The 22,084-nt window shown below is 41.2% G+C and overlaps 1 pseudogene; it reads left to right on the top strand.

Annotated features, from left to right (window-relative positions):
- The window catches only part of LOC143122140 (uncharacterized), a 78,794-nt pseudogene that overhangs the window by 54,620 nt on the left and 2,090 nt on the right, over positions 1-22,084 (top strand).

The following is a 22,084-nucleotide window of genomic DNA, read 5'->3' as shown; positions in this document are numbered from 1 at the left end:
CCATTGGATGCCCTGTCATTCTAATTTACATCATAAAGGTTCCTGTCACTGATTGGTTAGATTGACCCAATGGATCAGAGAGAAAAAGCATTATATAGACACCAGAGTGGAGTCAGATTTCTAAACTCTCGTGTTTAGAGGTGGCAAGAGGATGCTCTTTACACTTGTTTGATTATTCAATTGATAGTTGACTGGATTTCTCTCATATCACAGACCTGGAGTCTGAAATGTCAGGATTTACTGAACCAACACTGGTGCCCATGCCAGTGAAGAAGATAAAAGAAGAAGAGTTTGATGATTTCCTTCAAGAATACCTGTTTGCAGTTCAGAAAGAAAAAGAAAACCCTGGACTGGATCATGACTGCAAGTCTGAAACATTCCTATCAACAACCTTAAACTGGGAAGACAAAAAGTCTCCATTGATTAAAATAAACCAGGAGGAAGACTGTAATCTCAGAGAAATTATTCAGAAAGATGAGGTGAGACATGCTGAGGTTAAGGCACATCTTTGTACTGAGTGTGGAAAAGCCTTTTCTAATATGAATCTTCTCAAGTCACACTTGAGGATCTACACAGGGAAAAAAATTCATCAGTGCTCTGACTGTGGTAAGGCCTTTAGTCAAAGTTCTCATCTAATGAAACACCAGAAGGTCCACACAGGAGAAAAGCCACATCAGTGCACTGACTGTGGAAAGGCATTTAGTCACATTTCTTCTCTCAAGTACCACCTGGGGATCCACACAGGAGAAAAGCCACATCAGTGCTCTGACTGTGAAAAGGCCTTTAGTCGAAAGGCTGATCTAAAGGAACACCGGAAGATCCACACAGGAGAAAAGCCGTATCAGTGCACTAACTGTGGGAAGAGTTTCAAGACCAAAGCAGAAGTCAACACCCATCAGCGTACACATACAGGAGAAAAGCCGTATCAGTGCTCTGACTGTGGAAAGGCCTTTAGTCAAATATCTACTCTTAAGGCACACCAGAGGATTCACACAGGAGAAAAGCCACATCAGTGCTCTGACTGTGAAAAGGCCTTTAGTCGAAAGGCTGATCTAAAGGAACACCGGAAGATCCACACAGGAGAAAAGCTGTATCAGTGCACTAACTGTGGGAAGAGTTTCAAGACCAAAGCAGAAGTCAACACCCATCAGCGTACACATACAGGAGAAAAGCCGTATCAGTGCTCTGACTGTGGAAAGGCCTTTAGTCAAATATCTACTCTTAAGGCACACCAGAGGATCCACACAGGAGAAAAGCCACATCAGTGCTCTGACTGTGGAAAGGCCTTTAGTGGAATGTCTCATCTTAAGGTACACCAGAGGATCCACACAGGAGAAAAGCCGTATCAGTGCACTAACTGTGGAAAGAGTTTCAAGACCAAAGCAGAAGTCAACACCCATCAGCGTACACATACAGGAGAAAAGCTGTATCAGTGCTCTGACTGTGGAAAGGCCTTTAGTCGAAAATCTAATCTTAAGGCACACCAGAGCATCCACAAAGGAGAAAAGCTGTATCCGTGCACTGACTGTGGAAAGGTCTTTATTCAAATGTCTCATCTCAAGGAACACCAGAGGATCCACACAGGAGAAAAGCCGTATCAGTGCACTGACTGTGGAAAGGCCTTTAGTCAAACTTCTTCTCTCAAGGCACACCATAGGATCCACACAGGAGAAAAGCCGTATCAGTGCACTGACTGTGGAAAGGCCTTTAGTCGAATGTCTAATCTTAAGGTACACCAGAGGATCCACACAAGAGAAAAGCTGCATCAGTGCTCTGAGTGTGGAAAGGCCTTTGGTGATACGTCAACCCTCCTGACACACCAGAGAATCCACACAGAATAGTTTTCAGATCAACACCCATAATTGCACGCATACAGGAGAAAAGCCACATCAGTGGTCTGACTGTGGAATGGCCTTCAGTCAAAGGCATCATCTAATGAGTCACCAGAAGATCCACACAGGAGAAAAGCTGATTAATGTACTACATGTGGTAAGAGTTTCAGTCAAAACTCAACTCTTAAGACCCATCAGAGAAAACACACTAGAGGTAAATATCAACAAAACTGATTAGACTGAAATTGTATTTTAATAATATTGAAGTCAAGATTTACAGAAACATGTATGTGCACACAAAATGGTGAAACTGCATAAGTCTTTTGGTATTTTCGGTTTGGGAAGTCTTTGAATCAACAGTTTAATCTACTTCCACGTGGGAAGTGTCATAGAATTCTACATTTCACATTTACCCTGAAATTGTATCCAACACTGAGATACTCATTGTTTGATCCTTAATAAAACGAAATGGCTGATATGACACCTCATGAGATCAGACATACTGTATAAAACTACAACTAAAAGTTGTGATGCAAAAACTCTTATAACTATTACTATGAGAAATGCTTTGAGATTTTGGAAATGTTATTCCATCATTGTAAATAAATTTGTAGAATATGAACAAATCAACTCTGCATGACTATGCCAATGACAAGGTATCTCATTATGGCTGATTGAACAAATTCATGTTTATTTTTTACATGGAATGGAATGTTTTTTAAAAAACAAAATAATAAACAAAACTCAGAATTATTTGGAATAAATGTCTTACTTTCTGGTGTAAATGATTAAGTCTTTGGGAAGTTGCAACAGAAATAAAGCTCATAAACATCATTTTCTTTTTACATGTGGCTTCCACTTGCTATAGACGTTTCATCATTCTTACACACACACACACACAAACACACACACACAAACATAAACACGTACACGCACACATGCACACAATTCAAGAATTTCTCAGAATTATGAACAGGCAAGATGGGGGTGGGGTTGTATAAAATGTATTTTACATGTGAAATATATGAACTGATCATGTTTTGGTACTTGTTGTCTAGCAGATACCAGTGAGAATTGAGTGTGCATACAGTAATGTGTAACGGATGCCAGCTAGCTTAGCTGTGCTTGTGGAACGTTGGTAAACCTCACTCCCTGACACCTCAAGAGTGCTGCTGGCATGTGAGCCAGTAGCTGGGGCTATTGGCTCAATTGTAAGTGCGCTCGCCTCCCGATCCGAGGTGATGCTGTTCGCGGGTTCGAGTCCGGGCGTGTGCAGGGCTGAATCGCGCAGGTTCAACACAACGCAGGTTACAAATGCAATTCAGTGAGACAGTTAGAATCATATCTGCCTTTCACCTTTTGTTTTTATCCAGCAGCCAGACCAGCAGATACCCTGACTCTGCTGAATTACTGAAGCTAAGCAGGCTTAGTTAGTACTTGGATAAGAAACCTCCATGGAAGAGTAGGTTCCTGCTGGAAGTGGTGTTGGTGGCTGGCCAGTAGGTGGCACTCTTTCCTCTGTCCAAAAGCCACCAAACAAATATCAATCCCAATGTCCTAATGTAGTGACAGGGACACTGTACTGCAGGAGATGTTTTCCTTTGCATGAATGTTAAGTTGAGGTCCTGACTCACCATGGTTGTTAAAGATCCCATGGCACTTATCGCAAAGAGTAGGTGGTTCCCTGATTTGCTTTATTTATGTACACATACATAAAGACACACACACACATGCACACATACACACACACACACAAAGACACGTACACACACACACTACACATGCACCCACACATACAAACACACTTACATACACTCTAAAAAATGCTGGGTTATTTGTTCAACCCAAACGCTGGGTTGAGGCTGTTGGGTCATTTTGTTTGGTTGTTTTTACTCATATTGGGTCATTTCTGTAACCCAGCTTGCTGGGTTGATAGTTTATCATTGCTGGGTTGATAGTTTAGGGCTGTGCTCCCTCCTGTCCCCCACCTGACGTGGAGTACACTACCCAGCACCAGGGTGACTTCAACACAGCTGCATAGTTATTTGAAGGTTGAGAAAAAAAATCGTCAGGCAAGCAGGCATATTCTTTCAACCGTCAAGTCCAGCAGCTGTCAACATGCAATGGAATCAGGTGATTTCGGAAGGTATGTATCTGCTTTTATTTATTTATTTTTATTCATACGGATTTTAAAAGTCCACCCAGAGACATAGCTACCCTTCGTGATATCAAGATATTCTGCCTGCCATTTCGTTCAGCTTCAAGCAGGTTAGCAGGTGTCATGCCAGCTAATATTAGATACTGTTAATGTTAAATCTACTAAAATACAGACACATTCACTGGGTAGGAACTGCTGAACAGAAACAAAACGAACTTTTACAACGAACTACTATTAGCATATCAGCAGCTGGTAGGTAACGTTAGCAGACTTGGAAACTTTATGCTAATTAAATATGCTTCGTGGCTAACGTTTGTCAACTAGCTAACACAGTCGAAGTAGTCTCTTCACAACACGTAACTTACGATAATAATCATGCCAAACAACATCTTATTAAATCATTCAGGGTAGCCTCATATTATAGCCATGTAACTTACTGGGTGGTTCTTGGTGGTAACATTAACTTAGATTCACTAACTGAATAATGTGTTAACATTAGCTAGCTAACGTTAGCACTGCTGAACTTAGGTTTGTCAGCCTAATGTTAGGCTAATGGTAATGTTAGTGTTATCAAGCTCATCTGACATAAACGCACGTTTTGTAGGCTATTACCGGTATTATGTTTAAAACAACTCCATAATATTAGGTGGTCATGGTTTCCGAGTGTGTTATTGCTAATAATTTGTCTCCTGGTGGATTTTCATGTCTGTCAATATCATTCACTGGTAATGGTTCATGCAAGTCTTGATATAAAGTTCTGTAGGCTAACAGTGATTAAAATGCACTCTTTTTTTCTTTGATTGACAGGGCTGACCCCCAAAACGGGACTTTGGAATCTGCCTGCCTTCATGGAAGTATCACATGCATTTTATACTAGGCTATCTATTCAAAAATAAAAAATAAACTATCAAATAAATAATTGTGTTGAACTGTTTTATTTCATTGCATGACTTGATGGCCATTTCATATAGACTGTTTATATCAGACATAAAGCTGTTAACAGAAGGTGTGACTTTCAAGTAAGTAAATACAAACTTTGAGTTATTAAAAGTTTGTAGCAGCAGAGTATTTTAAAAATCAACCAGTAGTTTTTGGGGATTTGGTTACATTTATGTAACCCAATCATTACATAACTTTAACTAAACAGTTGTGTCAACATTAACCCAACATATTGATTACATTTCAACCCAGTTGTTGGGTTAAATTTAGTAACCCAATTTGCTTGGTTAAGATAACTCAATGCTGTGTTGGACCATATTTTACTCAGCGGCTGGGTTGAAAACAACCCTGTTTGGGTTGTTTTCAACCCAGCATTTTTTAGAGTGTACACACACGCAAAAAAAACACACACAAAACACATATACACAAAACAACCACACACTCAATTACAAACACACAAAAAAGGAACAAAGTAGGAATTGAACACAATTTGACAAGCGTGACTTATTTTTGTGGGAAAAATGTGCTGGACTGGGCAGCGGTCATATTTTGTACCGCTCTGCGGTACATCTAGTTCTAATTTGGATCGATGACCATTCCCATCTCATGTCCCTTCATTCTAATTTGGATCGATGACCATTCCCATCTCATGCCCCATCATTCTAATTTGGATCCATGACCATTCCCATCTCATGTTCCATCATTCTAATTTGCATTTGAAAGTCAAGGTTTATTAACAAACAGGTGAACATGCATTTTGGTGATTATTGGGTTTAGGAAGACTTTAAATCATTTAATCTATTTCCAATTCAGAAATGCAATAGATCTGATCAGTGATCACATATACCCTAAAATTACCCAGCACATAAGCAATTGAGATTTCAATTTCACACCTCCTCCCTACCCCCACTCAACCTCCTCTGGGGCAATTTCACACCTCCTCCCTACCCCCACTCAACCTCCTCTGGGGCAATTTCACATCTCCTCCATACCCCCACTCAACCTCCTCTGGGGCAATTTCACACCTCCTCCCCACCCCCACTCAACCTCCTCTGGGGCAATTTCACACCTCCTCCCTACCCCCACTCAGCCTCCTCTGGGGCAAGTCTTGACTGTCCACAGGAGGAGCATCAAATGTGTAAACAGTGCTCATTCACATGGAAGTTTCTCCCATAATTCTATTCTACTTGCACTCCAAAAGCTTGGTGAATTTTGAGCCCAGGAATCTAATTAGCCTTCTTCCGGCACCCGACATTGTGTAAACCAAAACAAGGCTTCAGGGTACACTGACTATCATTAGTGTGCTATCGCCACCTACTGGCAAATGCATAGAACACAACATTCTTTTTTGGGAGGGGGGCTTTTTTGCCTTTATTCGGACAGGACAGTGGAGAGTGAGACAGGAAGCAAGTGGGATAGAGAGATGGGGTGGGATCGGGAAATGACCGCAGGTCGGATTCGAACCTGGGTCCCCGTGGCCACTCGGACCCGTATATGGTACGGGCGCTGTAGCCTGCTGCACCACAGCACCCCCAGAACACAACATTCTTATGGTTTGTGTACCTGCTGCTCATTTTAGCCTGAATAAGACAAATTATATCACAACCGTGTCAAGCTACTAAGGTCTTTCTTGACATCTATCCAAACTTTAAAAAGACCTTGGCCAATTAGAGGGTTCAGCATCAACTCAAACCAAACATTTGTTTCTTTTATTTTCAGTTTAGTTTACTTAGGTTCAATTAGGTTCAAGACCCAATATGGCCTTTGAGCCAAAAATTGTGTCCACCTCTGCTCTCAACATACACACCTACAAAAATAGGCATGGAAGCTTTCTTTCTTAATTACCCACAACCCCCTCCTTCTCCCACAACCTTTCATTTCACACCTCCAACTACCCTCGTTTGTGGAGTGTCTGCAAGTGCATTTGTGGCCAATCCCATTGCATGCTCTATCATTCTAATTTACATCATAAAGGTTCCTGTCACTGATTGGTTAGATTGACCCAATGGGTCAGAGAGAAAAAGCATTATATAGACACCAGAGTGGAGTCAGATTTCTGAACTCTCGTGTTTAGAGGTGGACAAGAGGAGGCTCTTTACACTTGTTTGATTATTCAATTGATAGTTGACTGGATTTCTCTCATATCACAGAACTTGAGTCTGAAATGTCAGGATTTACTGAACCAACACTGATGCCCATGCCAGTGAAGGAGATCAAAGAAGAAGAGTTTGATGATTTCCTTCAAGAATACCTGTTTGCAGTTCAGAAAGAAAAAGAAAACCCTGGACTGGATCATGACTGCAAGTCTGAAACATCCCTATCAACAACCTTAATGTGCGAAGACAAAAAGTCTCCATTGATTAAAATAAAACAGGAGGAAGACTGTAATCTCAGAGAAATTATTCAGAAAGATGAGATGAGACATGCTGAGGTGAAGGCACATCTTTGTACTGAGTGTGGAAAAGGCTTTTCTAAGACGAATCTTCTAAAGTCACACCAGAAGATCCACACAGGAGAAAAGCCATATCAGTGCACTGACTGTGGAAAGGCCTTTAGTCAATCTTTTTCTATGCAGGCACACCAGAGGATCCATACAGGAGAAAAGCCATATCAGTGCACTGACTGTGGAAAGGCCTTTGGTGATGCGTCAACCCTCCTGAAACACCGGAGGATCCACACAGGAGAAAAGCCACATCAGTGCTCTGACTGTGGACAGGCCTTTAATCGAAAGGCTGATCTTAAGACACACCAGAGGATCCACACAGGAGAAAAGCCGTATCAGTGCATTAACTGTGGGAAGAGTTTCAAGACCAAAGCAGAAGTCAACACCCATCAGCGCACACATACAGGAGAAAAGCCGTATCAGTGCTCTTACTGTGGAAAGGCCTTTAGTCACATTTCTTCTCTCAAGGTACACCAGAGGATCCACACAGGAGAAAAGCCACATCAGTGCTCTGACTGTGGACAGGCCTTTAGTCGAAAGGCTCATCTTAAGACACACCAGAGGATCCACACAGGAGAAAAGCCGTATCAGTGCACTAACTGTGGGAAGAGTTTCAAGACCAAAGCAGAAGTCAACACCCATCAGCGTACGCATACAGGAGAAAAGCCGTATCAGTGCTCTTACTGTGGAAAGGCCTTTAGTCGAAAATCTAATCTTAAGGCACACCAGAGGATCCACACAGGAGAAAATCCGTATCAGTGCTCTGAGTGTGGAAAGGGCTTTGGTGATACGTCAACCCTCCTGAAACACCAGAGGATCCACACAGGAGAAAAGCCTTATCAGTGTACTGACTGTGGACAGGCCTTTAGTCGAAAAGCTCATCTTAAGACACACCAGAGGATCCACTCAGGAGAAAAGCCGTATCAGTGCACTAACTGTGGGAAGAGTTTCAAGACCAAAGCAGAAGTCAACACCCATCAGCGTACGCATACAGGAGAAAAGCCGTATCAGTGCTCTTACTGTGGAAAGGCCTTTAGTCACATTTCTTCTCTCAAGGTACACCAGAGGATCCACACAGGAGAAAAGCCACATCAGTGCTCTGACTGTGGACAGGCCTTTAGTCGAAAGGCTCATCTTAAGACACACCAGAGGATCCACACAGGAGAAAAGCCGTATCAGTGCACTAACTGTGGGAAGAGTTTCAAGACCAAAGCAGAAGTCAACACCCATCAGCGTACGCATACAGGAGAAAAGCCGTATCAGTGCTCTTACTGTGGAAAGGCCTTTAGTCAAAAATCTAATCTTAAGGCACACCAGAGGATCCACACAGGAGAAAATCCGTATCAGTGCTCTGACTGTGGAAAGGCCTTTGGTGATACGTCAACCCTCCTGAAACACCAGAGGATCCACAGAATAGTTTTCAGATCAACACCCATTATTGCACGCATACAGGAGAAAAGCCACATCAGTGCTCTGACTGTGGAATGGCCTTCAGTTAAAGGCATCATCTAATGAGACACCAGAAGATCCACACAAGAGTAAAGCCGATTAGTGTACTACATGTGGTAAGAGTTTCAGTCGAAACTCAATTCTGAAGACCCATCAGAGAAAACACACTAGAGGTAAATATCAACAAAACTGATTAGACTGAAATGGTATTTTAATAATATTGAAGTCAAGATTTACTGAAACCGTATGTGCACACAAAGTGGTTAAACTGCATAAGTCTTTTGGTATTTTCAGTTTGGGAAGTCTTTGAATCAACAGTTTAATCTACTTCCACATGGGAAGTGTCATAAAATTCTACATTTCACATTTACCCTGAAATTGTATCCAACACTGAGATACTCAATGTTTGATCCTAAATAAAACAAAATGGCTGATATGAAACCTCGTGAGATCAGACATACTGTATAAAACTACAACTAAAAGTTGCGATGCAAAAACTCTTATAATAACTATTACTATGAGAGAAGCTTTGTGATTATGGAAATGTTATTCTATCATTGTAAATAAGTGTGTAGAATATGTACAAATCAACTCTGCATGACTATGCCGATGATAAGGTATCTCATAATGGCTGATTGAACAAATTCATGTTTATTTTTTACATGGAATGGAATGTTCTTTAAAAAACAAAATAATAAACAAAACTCAGAATTATTTGGAATAAATGTCTTACCTTCTGATGCAAATGATTAAGTCTTTGGGAAGTTGCAACAAAAATAAAGGTCATGAACATCATTTTCTTTTTACATGTGGCTTCCACTTGCTATAGACGTTTCATCATTTTTACTCGATGGCATTGTGTTCAAAAGCTTATATTACGCTATATTTGACCAACGGTGAAACTTAACTGAATTTATTTGTTTGCATGATTTGCTATTTAGTCGTTTAGTAATAGTATCGACTGATGTAATGAATGTTATTCCTGATTCTGTGGGTCACTTTGGATAAAAGCGCCTGTGGAGTCTGAAATGTCAGCATTTACTGAACATACACTGCTCCTCATGCCAGTGAAGGAGAAAATCAAACTCTCTCTCTCACACACACACACTAACACCAATCTAGGGTGAGTAGGAGCTCCTATGTGAAGCCAGATGTATGTAATTCAGGACAGGTGTGCGTTATCGTTTCTCCTTCAAAGAACCCACGGTTGAATTTCAAAAGATGCAGAAAATAGCGTCATTCACACAAAGTGAAAACCATGGTTTGTGGAGGAGACGAAGATGAGCAGCTCTGGCTGTATTTACAATCAGTGTTTGCTGACTCATGTTGGAGTGATGGGCTCTCATACCAAATGCCTTTTGTGTTTAGCTAAAGACATTAAAATGTCCGCTCTTCCAACCTCGAGAAGATTGTCAGTTTCAAACAACAACTGGGCTGCTATCATAGAGGGAGAGCAGCTTCACAGAAGATAACTTTTGACAGCAAATTTGAGGAAAAGTTGGTAAACCACCCTTCTTACCTAATTTGAGGGTGCTGATTCTGAATATTTTGTTCACCAAGCTCAATTCTCAGTTCTAAGCTGCATAATCAGCATTTTAACATAAAATAGCGATTATTTTTGCTTATTTTTCCCTAAATTGGGTTGATTTCAAAAGTAATCACTAAAACCAAATAAAAGTGTTCTCTAAATACATGTTTAAGCATTAAAGAAGCCATACTATAGTTTATTAACGTATTTAATGGGAACATGATTACAGTTAACATGTAATAAACTAGGAAATTCTAATCAAAACACAACCATATTTTTATTGTTAACATAGTGAGTCACTTGTGGTGTTTAATGCATTTCATCACAATAACAAATTGCACAGATAACCTTCAACTCTGAATATATCCTACAGTACATATGAACTTAGATAGCGGCAATTAGCCTAATGCAGAATTGCATCTACCGTCAGCAACAACCGTCAAGTAAAAAACATTTTACTTCTAGTGACACTGGATTTGGTATGTGTGCTTGCCTCCATACTAGAGCTTGATAATGTGCTCTTCTAATATGCCATTGAGCAGCATCACTTGTTGTGGTGGTAGAGCCTCCGATCCTCGACATCTAGAAAACAGAGTGGGTCTGGCATAGTTATCACGATACCAAAATTATGACTTCGATACAATACCTGCCATAAATATCTTGATACTCGATACTGAAGCGATATCCAAATCCTAAAATATCTGGAAAAGAAAGGACGCAGGCCTCCTCCAAGTGTATTGAGTCATTTGTGTTGAATTTGGTGCACTTTTGGTCAATTCTGGGTTTCAAACTTCTAAACTTCCTACATAATTATTATTTTTGTAGTCAGTAAAATAGAAGTTTGTGTGTGATTAAGTCCTTTATTGTTTGTTATAGCTCATTTATATTGTGTGATGTTTTGGCAATAAATTACCTTTAAATAGCCAAAGTAGGCTAGATCGAGGTCAGTGTTCAAATTACTGCATGCAAATCACTTAATGCTATGCAGAAGAGCCTAATCTTTAGGCCATCTGATGTAGGCTACCCTAGGCCTTCCTGTGTTTATGGGATTTCTTTGACAGTTGCAAAGGGAAAAAGTGAAGATAGTCTTCTTTTCTCCCAGTGTAATTTAATAAGTATGTCTCAACCACTCTTTGGGTCTTAATCAGATATGCCTAAACCATTATTACATTACTGTGATATCCTAGGATAGTGTCAGAATTATTTAGGAGTTGCCCAGTAGATTAAAGGTGTTCGAGTCGTGACTCACTCGGATCTTTCACCCGTGTCTTTAAATTAACCCATGAGTCGCGAGTCTCTAGTATCATTAACTCGGATCAGTTGAGTCCTACTACAATTCAATCTAAAACGATAAACAGGGCCACACAAACCTCTTGCAACATTAGCTAGCCTCCTAGCCCTAGCCATCGTCTGCCAAAAATGTAACAATTTCGTAGGCAACCACAACTCCACAAATCAACTCAAGCAACTGAGTCAGCAGGCAGTCCGAGATAACTGGTTAACTTCCCGCAGAGCCGGAAACATTGCAGACTCACAGACCATGGGACTCAGATTGGAGCGGCTGAGTAGCAATCCGGGTTAGTCGGATCAGCCGGCCGGTTAGGCTACGTTGAGTACGAGTCAGTCGAATCAGCCGGCTAAGTTGTCATGAGTGGATCTGCGAGAGCGAGTAGCTCCTCCTCGAGGTGAAAAGCAATTCCACAACAAAAGCCATTTCTTTCACTTCTGAAATAACATTCAATGTTCTGCATGTAGCCTAGACATAATTAGATTTGGTGTATAGATGTAGTATATTAAAATGCAATTAGGTCGTGCACTGCACGCTCATGGAGCTGCTTGAGTATATCTACCCGGGTCAGTAGAATCAGCCGGGCGGGCCGGTTAGGTTGTTATGAGTGCGAGTCAGCCGAATCAGCCGGCTACGTTGTCATGAGTGATCTTTAGAGTAACTCCTCGTCAAGGTGAAAAACAAATCCACAACAAAAGCCATGCTTTCACTTCTGAAATAACATATATTCTGCACGCATAGCCTACTTTAAAATACAATTAGTTCGCGAAGACAGCCCGAAACATTGCAAGCTCTGTATGGAGAGTAGGCTAGCCAGTCGGATCAGCCAAGCGGGCCGGTTACGTTGTTGTTATGAGTGTGAGTCAGCCGAATCAGCCGGCTACATTGTCATGAGTGGATCTTTAGAGGAGCGAGTAACTCCTCGGCAAGGTTAAAAGAAAATCCACAACAAAAGCCATGCTTTCACTTCTGAAATAACATATATTCTGCACGCATAGCCTACTTTAAAATGCAATTAGGTCGCGAAGACAGTCCGAAACATTGCAAGCTCTGTATGGAGTTGCTTGAGTAGGCTAGCCTACCTCATCATTTGGATCAGCCAGGCGGACCGGTTACATTATGTTGTTATGAGTGCGAGTCAGTCGAATCAGCCGGCTACATTGTCATGAGTGGATCTGTAGACGAGCAAGTAGCCTAGTTTCTACTCGTGTCAAGGTGATAATAATATAGGCCTAATGAGAATAGTAGTAGTAGTAGTAGTAGTAGTAATAATATTAATAATAACAATAATAATAATTTATTCACTGCAGTGCATTTCTACGTTCCTGTTTCTATGTCTACATTGAAAGTAAATTGCTTAGGCTAGGTTAAGACAATAAATAAACAGTCTTTAATAAATCAAACAAACTTTGGCTCAAACTGCTTTCTTTCCCATGAGTGGGTGGAGGTTTTGATGCTATTATATTAGGCTATTTTATATTATATTATATGATATTATATTAGGCTACCTAACATGATATATATATATATATATATATATAGCCAGGGATGGGCACAAATACATCAAAATGTATTTCCAAATAAAATACCAAATACCCACCTTAAAAATGTATCAAAATAAGCTACAAAATACAGCAGCCAAAAAATGTATCAAAATAAAATACTGTATTTTTGTATTTTCAAAATACTACAAAATACTTCTTTCTAAAAGCCTTTTGTCGTCTATCCCTTCACTTGTACACTACCTGGAAAAACATCAGAAAGCAAGAGACTCCCATAATCAGTCAACAGATTAGATATGATGACCCATGTTAGACTTCCCAATATAAACCTCTGCCCTGAGAAATGTTCGGTAACTCAAGGAACCCTTCCTTAAGTATACTTATTTACTCTATTGGTGTAGATTGCCGAATAAGTGACAATAGCTCAAAGACAAACAATCTAAATGGTAGCCTAGGAATCTAGACGCACCCTAGCGGCAGCAAATGCAATTTGCATCCAGGGTAGTCTAGCAACTCTCCGTTGGCTTGCGAGCTGTAAAAACCAAACTTCGGTAAGGCCAATCACATCGTGTCTAGAGTTGGTGGACAGGCTTAACATAATGACGGCAGAGTCGCGACGGTTCCGTGTGAATTTCCTGCTACTTGAAAACAAATATGAATGCTGCTGCTGGCGAACAGCGCAACAAGAGTTAAGCTGTTAAGTTGCCAAAAGTTTGATCAACTAGCCAACTAGCTCTGTTGGTGGCAAAACACATGAGGCTCATGAGTTGTAGCGCTATCCTATTGCGTGTAGAGGGAATTTGAAAGACAACCGGTTATCCCGCCCCTCGGATTGAGCACTGCCAAGGGTGAGTTACCAGACCCTACATCTTGATGTGAGTCTGGCTCGTCAGGCTATCCAAATGGATGATTTATTTAGAAATTTAAACTAGGTAGCATTTTAACCTTTTAAGTTATTTAACACTATCACTACCACACATATGGTGAGTTTCATCACAGTTGAATAATTCACCTGAAACTGGTGTGTGCACAACCTCTATCAATGTAGATACAAAATAAAAAGTAAAAATAAAAAAATCAGGTTGTCACATTAATACCATCCAATCAGTTAAGCCAATTAAAAGCCAATAATTATGACATTATCAATAATTTCTTATTTAAAATGTGCAAGAGGTTGGAAATGTCCTTGTTTGAGGTAGGAAATGATCAAGTCACCATAGCACTGAAATATTTCACAATTCAGAGAACAAATATAAAGTCTAGAAAAAAAAAACAGAAACAGAAAAAGAAAGGAAAATAGCAAACTCAAGTGTTGCGATCTAAGCTTGTGAAGTCCTTGTGCTGTGTGAGCAAAGGAGTGTGTGTAACCTTAGCTAGTGGTATCTCCTCAGTTGATGCCTTTAAACACAACTAACTTCTCAAACAGTGTTGCATTCAGACAACGCCTATGGGGCCTGTTAATCAGTCCTGCAAAGGAAAATAAATGCTTCACCATGTAATGGTGCCACAGACAGACAGAGACAGAGATTTTGTGCTTTATAGATAGTTAGATACGTGTTATGACAGTGTTTCACAGAAAGTATTTTGCAGTATTTTGAAAATACAAAAATACACAACACTGAAGTATTTTGATACAAAATACGAAGGCATTTTCATCATCTCAATAAAATAAAAATTACAAAATAGTATTTTATATTTGAAATACGTATTTTAAATACATGTATTAGAAATACTGCCCATCCCTGTATATAGCTATGATTAATAGGCTAATAATATTAGTTGCCTAGTATTAGCTGCATATAATACCTATTAGAATAGATTCCTAGTAGCCTACTATTAGTATATAGTAGTGGTAATAAACATTGTAGCAGAGTAGCAAACCTAGGCAAATTTTCTATTGTTAACAAAACAACAACAAATAATTAATTATTATAATATAGGCTACCCTCTCTGTCAATAAGATCAAAGTTTCTGAACATGAGCACCAAAAAGATGAACAATGTGTGGATGCACTTTGACCAGGAGAGCAAAACTCTTAGGCTAAAGTACTGCAAAAACCTGGTTTCAAATCATGGAGGATCCACATCCAACATGAGAAGGCACTTAACAAAATGAAGCACCCCACTGCACTGCTTGAACGTAGGACTGAATTTCTTTGCGATTTAGCAATACTGACTCAAGTGACTCAAGTGACTCGTTCAACCCAGATCAGTTTAGTGAGTGACTCAGAATAACCCGGATCCTTAAAAGGAATCGAGTTTGACAGGCCTACAGTAGATGGCGCTCCAACATTAGTTATAGTGTTTGGGTACCGTTAAGCTAAGTTAGAAGAAGTGAGATTCTACATGAGTTAGAAGCATAGCAGAGTCCGATGTGGTCACCTGTGTAACTGTTACAGATTAAAAATACTTAACAGTCTACAGTGAGACAGTTTGTTTGTACGAAGTTATTACATCTTTTTGCCGACGAGGATTTAACCGCTGAGGTGGAGCCTTGAAGATTGAAATGCAAATCAGACGTGAGTGCTGCAGTGTGGGATTGCTAACAAAGTGAGGGAGAAACAACGTGACTTGAACTGGTAAGAGAGAGAGAGAGAAATAACGGAGGAAGAATGGCTACTATAGGCACGCTAGCGGCGTTTGATGTAAAAAATCAGACGTGGGAGGAATACTGTGAAATAATGGAGCAGTTCTTTGCGGCCAATCAGATTAGCGACCGAGATAGGCAAAGAGCCGTACTCATAAGTGTCGTTGGGCCAACCACATACAGTTTGATGAGGAGCCTCGTAAGCCCAGATAAGCCAAAGGACAAAACTTACCAGCAACTGGTGGCATTATTAAAAAATCACTTTCATCCAAAGCCTAGCGAAATTGTACAACGATACAAATTTGATTCACGCACTCGGAAACCAGAAGAATCTGTAATGGAATATGTAGCAGAGCTGCGCCGGCTAGCGCAGGATTGCAACTATAGTAACAAGTTACAGCAAATGTTGAGGGACAGGCTCGTGTGCGGGATCAATGATGAGCGCATTCAGAGACGTCTGCTGTCAGAAACAGAGTTAACTTTTGACAAAGCACTGTCCATTGCAGTAGCAGTAGAGACTGCAAACAAAAATGCCCAGGATCTGAAAAATCCAAGTGCGTCCGTGAAATTCATCAAAACAAAGAAAGGTACACAGGAGTCTAGTGCTTTCAAAGAAGCAGGGAATGAGTGTTATCGGTGCAAGGGAACCAGACACAATGCGGCAAACTGTAAATTCAAACAAGAGAAATGTCATGCGTGTGGTAAAGTAGGACATATTGCAAGAGCGTGCCATGGAAAAAACACACTGAATCAGGGAAACAAAGAACATGGGGATGTAAAGAGAGAAAAGAAGCGGGGCTCATACCACCGTTCGCACAATGTGCATGAAAGGCAGGACACCAGTGAAAGTGATAGCTCAGACGAAGAGACACTCACACTGCATTGCATGAAGTTTCGATTAGGCCAAATGAGCGATGTACATTTAAGAAGAGTAGACCCCTACATGGTTGAGATGAAAATTAATGGGAAAGGTGTTTGTTTCGAAATAGACACCGGCTGCAGTCTCACAGTTATGAATGAGCAGACATTACAAAAGCTGTGGAAAGATACAAAATGCCCTAAAGTGAAGCCAGTGAAAATTCACTTGGAGACTTATACAGGCGACCCTGTTAAGGTGATAGGAGTTGCATCAGTCAGAGTTAAATACAAGAAGCAAAGCTGCACGCTGCCCCTTGTGGTGGTTGAAGGAAACGGCCCCAGCTTACTAGGGCGTAGCTGGTTGGAGAAAATCAAAATAAATTGGAAAAAAATAAAAGACAGCCGCAAAGCCTGTGAATTACAGCATATGAAAACAGAGACAAAAACACTACAGCAAGTGTTAAGCGAACATGAGAATGTGTTTAAAGAAGAATTGGGCACGCTGAAAGGCACCAAGGCCACTATTCACGTTAAGGCTAACGCAGTTCCTCGTTTCTTCCGCCCTCGGTCAGTCCCATATGCCATGCGGGCCAAGGTTGAGGAAGAAATAGACAGGCTGTTGAAAGAAAAAATAATCACACCGGTGAAATGGGCAGAATGGGCTGCACCTGTCGTCCCCATCGTGAAACCGGATGGACATATAAGACTGTGTGGAGACTACAAGCTGACCGTAAATACGGTGTCGTCACTAGAACAATATCCAATACCCCGGGTGGAAGATCTATTCACAGCGCTGTCAGGCGGAAAACAATTCTCTAAATTAGATATGAGTCACGCATACCAACAAATACTCATGGATGAAGAGTCTAAGAAATACTTGGTAGTTAATACACACAGAGGGCTGTTTACATACAATAGACTCCCATTTGGAGTTGCTTCCGCTCCCGCCATTTTTCAAAGAACCATAGAAGGTCTCTTAAGAGGGATTCCACGAGTGGCAGTATACCTTGATGACATACTCCTGAGTGGAGTGGATGAGGCAGACCACCTGAGAAAGCTGGAGGAGGTTTTGACTAGGCTGGAAGAGGCAGGATTGCGTTTAAAAAGGAGCAAATGCACGTTCCTACAAGAGGAAGTGGAGTATCTGGGACATAGGGTGGATGCTCAGGGGCTTCATCCTGTGAAGAAAAAAGTGAAAGCCATCATGGAGGCGCCCCCTCCCTCGAATGTCACTGAACTTAAATCATATTTAGGTTTATTAAACTACTACAACAAATTTCTCCCCAATCTGGCAAACTGAATGCGTACTTTGGGGCGCTAGAGTAATTATACCCACCAAAGTTAGAGAAAAAATTCTAAAGCTGCTGCACCAAACCCACTCTGGCATGTCAAGGATGAAAGGACTGGCTCGATCGTATGTATGGTGGCCTGGAATGGATCAGGATGTTGAGAGGGAAGTGATGTCATGTGAGGAGTGTCAAAAACACCGCAAGTCACCACCCGCCGCACCGTTACATCCTTGGGAGTGGCCAGAGTCGCCATGGTCAAGGATCCATGTGGACTACGCAGGGCCCTTCCAAGGTGAGATGTTTCTGTTGATTGTGGATGCGTACTCTAAATGGCTAGACATCTACCCAGTGAAGACGTCCACTTCCCAGGTTACTATAGAAAAGCTAAGGCAGAGTTTCAGTGTTTTTGGATTACCGAAAATGTTGGTGTCTGACAATGGAACGTGTTTCACAAGTGCTGAATTTGAGTCCTTCATGAAACAAAATGGCATCAAGCATGTGAGGTCAGCACCATTCCACCCTTCTTCGAATGGGCTGGCAGAGAGGGGATGAAAAAGATGAAAGGTGATTCGGTGCAAACCAGGTTGTCAAGATTTCTGTTCAGTTACCGTATCACACCTCATGCGACAACAGGTCTCTCACCGGCAGAGTTGATGATGGCACGACGACTCCGATCTGTTTTTGACCTGCTGCTGCCAGACATGAAATCAAAAGTGCAGGAAAAGCAACTGAAACAAAAACAGGCCCATGACACAAGCAAAAGACTGAGAAGTTTCTCACCAGGGGATAAAGTGTTCATCAGAAACTACTCTTATGGTCCTAAATGGATCCCTGCTGTCATTCAGGATGCCTCGGGTCCAGTGTCATATACTGTCATCATTGGAAGTGGCCAAACAATGAAGAGGCATGTGGATCAAGTGAGAGCCAGATTGTCTGACACTGTGCCAAATCAAGAGCCTGAGGGAGAATTGGAGCTGTTGTCAGGTCTGGATGGTGCTGTGGGCTCTGAGGCAACAGGGACGGCAGAGACAGAAGAACAACCTGTGAGTGAGCCGGATCAGCAGTCTACATCAGGGGTCGAAGTTCCACCAGGTCCACCAGTGGTCACAGAGGTGCGACGCTCAGAGCGGGGGAGACGGTCACCTCCGCATCTAAAAGACTTTGTTAGATAGAGTGAGATCTTTTCCAGGAATAGAGCAACAATGCGCTCTGATCTCACTGGAAGGACGTACCTTCTTAGTTAGGAACTTGTTAAAAAAAAAAAAAAAAAAAAAAAAAGAAAGATGTTGAAATGTTGAAATGATATGACCTTTGTATTGTTGACACCTGTTTAAACTAGGAGAGCATGTGACACAGGCCTTAAGCATAAGTTTTTCGCTTAAAGGTGGGGGAGATGTGATATCCTAGGTTAGTGTCAGAATTATTTAGGAGTTGCCCAGTAGATGGCGCTCCAACATTAGTTATAGTGTTTGGGTACCGTTAAGCTAAGGTAGAAGAAGTGAGATTCTACATGAGTTAGAAGCATAGCAGAGTCCGATGTGGTCACCTGTGTAACCGTTACAGATTAAAAATACTTAACAGTCTACAGTGAGACAGTTTGTTTGTACGTTATTATATTTATAAGTTATTACAATTACATTACATTACATTTGGCTGACACATTTTTAACCAAAGCAACAACATGGTAACAGTTAAGTTTTAAAGCAATTCTCTCAACAAGTTTAGGACAATTTAAAAACGGTAGAGTGTCATCCCTTATCAAATACCGCATGAAGCGTCTAACTTTTACAACACTGGCTGCAGGCTACGTGGGCTATAGGGGTGTTTCAAGCTTTTTAAAAGTTCTGGGATGAGGGAGATTTCTCCCCTGGGAATTTTTTTTAAATTCTGGTTGCTAAACACACTATTTAAACGCAGTTTGGGAAGGACAGGAATACCGTTACAGAGCAGGGGCTCTGGCTCAAATTAGGTGAACATACCTTATGCGCATTAACTTCACTGCCCAACCCGCGAAAAAGGGAAAGAAAAAAACAAGTTTGTCGCAATTTGCGATAGAGAAAAACACAGTTATGGTAATCTGCTAACAATAACGATTTGCTCACAACACTCTAAATACATTGCACTGCTGTTTTGGTTTTCCCAAACTTTTAGATGACAAGCCTACGCAGTCAAGGATTTTTAACACCCGCACCAACCCTATTCGTCATGATGCGCCTTAGCCCCAAAAAGGTTGAGAACCTCTGCTCTACGCATTAACTGAATCCTTGTTCCAAACAGTGCTTTATTTTTTTTTAAAAAGCGTACAGAGGAAACATTTTAAACATGTGTAGACCGTGACCATAGAGGACAATCTCTCGCTGCTGTCAGTGTCAGCATCACTGCTAAGAACAGTGCGTCTTTTAACGTTACGGTTAAACGCCTGAAAAAAATGAAGCTGCTGCTGTTGTTTTCTTTTCATGACTGAATGATTTAGGCTATTATCCTATAATTAAATTCAACGTTGTGTTTTTAAGCGTCAGAATTGACTATTGCAAAGCCATGCCACACAGGCCAAGGCATGACAATGCTACGTTTTCATATTTTATAGTTTATGATTTCCATGCACACCATATTCCGGTTTTATTCGGAATCATGCCAATATTCAGATTGCACATGAGTCAATAAATATAGGCTAGTTGTCACACAAGTGTTTTTGTTTTTTATTGTTGTAGGCTAATATTGAATGATTTCATAAATAAAGCTGTGAAAAAATTGTATGCACAGTGCGTACAGGATTATGCCTGCCGGCGCCACTGAAGTGGGATGTAGGCTCCATGTTTTGTGTTTGAACACCTTGTTCATGAAGTGGGATGTAGGCTCCATGTTTTGAACACCTTGTTTATGAAGTGGGATGTAGGCTCCATGTTTTGACCACCTTGTTTATGAAGTGGGATGTAGGCTCCATGTTTTGTGTTTGAACACCTTGTTTATGAAGTGGGATGTAGGCTCCATGTTTTGTGTTTGAACACCTTGTTTATGAAGTGGGATGTAGGCTCCATGTTTTACCACTTTGTTAAATGAAAATGCATTTTGGTGTTTATTGGGTTTAGGAAGACTTACAATTAATTAATCTATTTCCACATCAGAAATGCAATAGATCTGATCAGTGATCACATCTACCCTAAAATTACCCAGCACATAAGCAATTGAGATTTCAATTTCACACCTCCTCCCTACCCCCACTCAACCTTCTCTGAGGCAATTTCCCACCTACCCCCACTCAACCTCCTCTGGGGCAATTTCACACCTCCTCCTTACCCCCACTCAACCTCCTCTGGGGCAATTTCACACCTCCTCCTTACCCCCACTCAACCTCCTCTGGGGCAATTTCACACCTCCTCCCTACCCCCACTCAACATCCTCTGGGGCAATTTCACACCTCCTCCCTACCCTCACTCAGCCTCCTCTGGGGCAAGTTAAGCCTTGACTGTGTCCACATGGGGACCATCAAATGTGGAAACAGTGCTCATTCACATGGAAGTTTCTCCCATAATTCTATTCTACTTGCACTCCAAAAGGTTGGTGAATTTTGAGCCCAGGAATCTAATTAGCCTTCTTCCGGCACCCGACATTGTGTAAACCAAAACAAGGCTTCAGGGTACACTGACTATCATTAGTGTGCTATCACCACCTACTGGCAAATGCATAGAACACAACATTCTTTTTTGCCTTTATTCGGACAGGACAGTGGAGAGTGAGACAGGAAGCAAGTGGGAGAGAGTGATGGGGTGGGATCGGGAAATGACCGCAGGTCGGATTCCAACCTGGGTCCCCGTGGCCACTCGGACCCATATATGGTACGGGCGCTGTAGCCTGCTGCACCACAGCACCCCCAGAACACAACATTCTTATGGTTTGTGTACTTGTTGCTCATTTTAGCCTGAATCAGACAAATTATATACAACCGTGTCAAGCTACTAAGGTCTTTCTTGACATCTATCCAAACTTTAAAAAGACCTTGGCCAATTAGAGGGTTCAGCATCAACTCAAACCAAACATTTGTTTCTTTTATTTTCAGTTTAGTTTACTTAGGTTCAATTAGGTTCAAGACCAAATGTGGCCCTTGAGCCAAAAAGTGTGTCCACCTCTGCTCTCAACATACACACCTACAAAAATAGGTATGGAAGCTTTCTTTCTTAATTACCCACAACCCCCTCCTTCTCCCCCCACCTT

The sequence above is a fragment of the Alosa pseudoharengus genome, unplaced genomic scaffold (genome assembly GCF_046254945.1).
Source record: "Alosa pseudoharengus isolate Yale_2024_CS ecotype anadromous, Long Island Sound unplaced genomic scaffold, YU_APseudo_1.1 YU_APseudo_1.1_scf_1, whole genome shotgun sequence".
In the NCBI taxonomy this organism is placed as follows: domain Eukaryota; kingdom Metazoa; phylum Chordata; class Actinopteri; order Clupeiformes; family Clupeidae; genus Alosa; species Alosa pseudoharengus.
The sequence above is the reverse complement of the archived record's forward strand: the minus strand, read 5'-3'. Positions and strand labels throughout refer to the sequence as shown.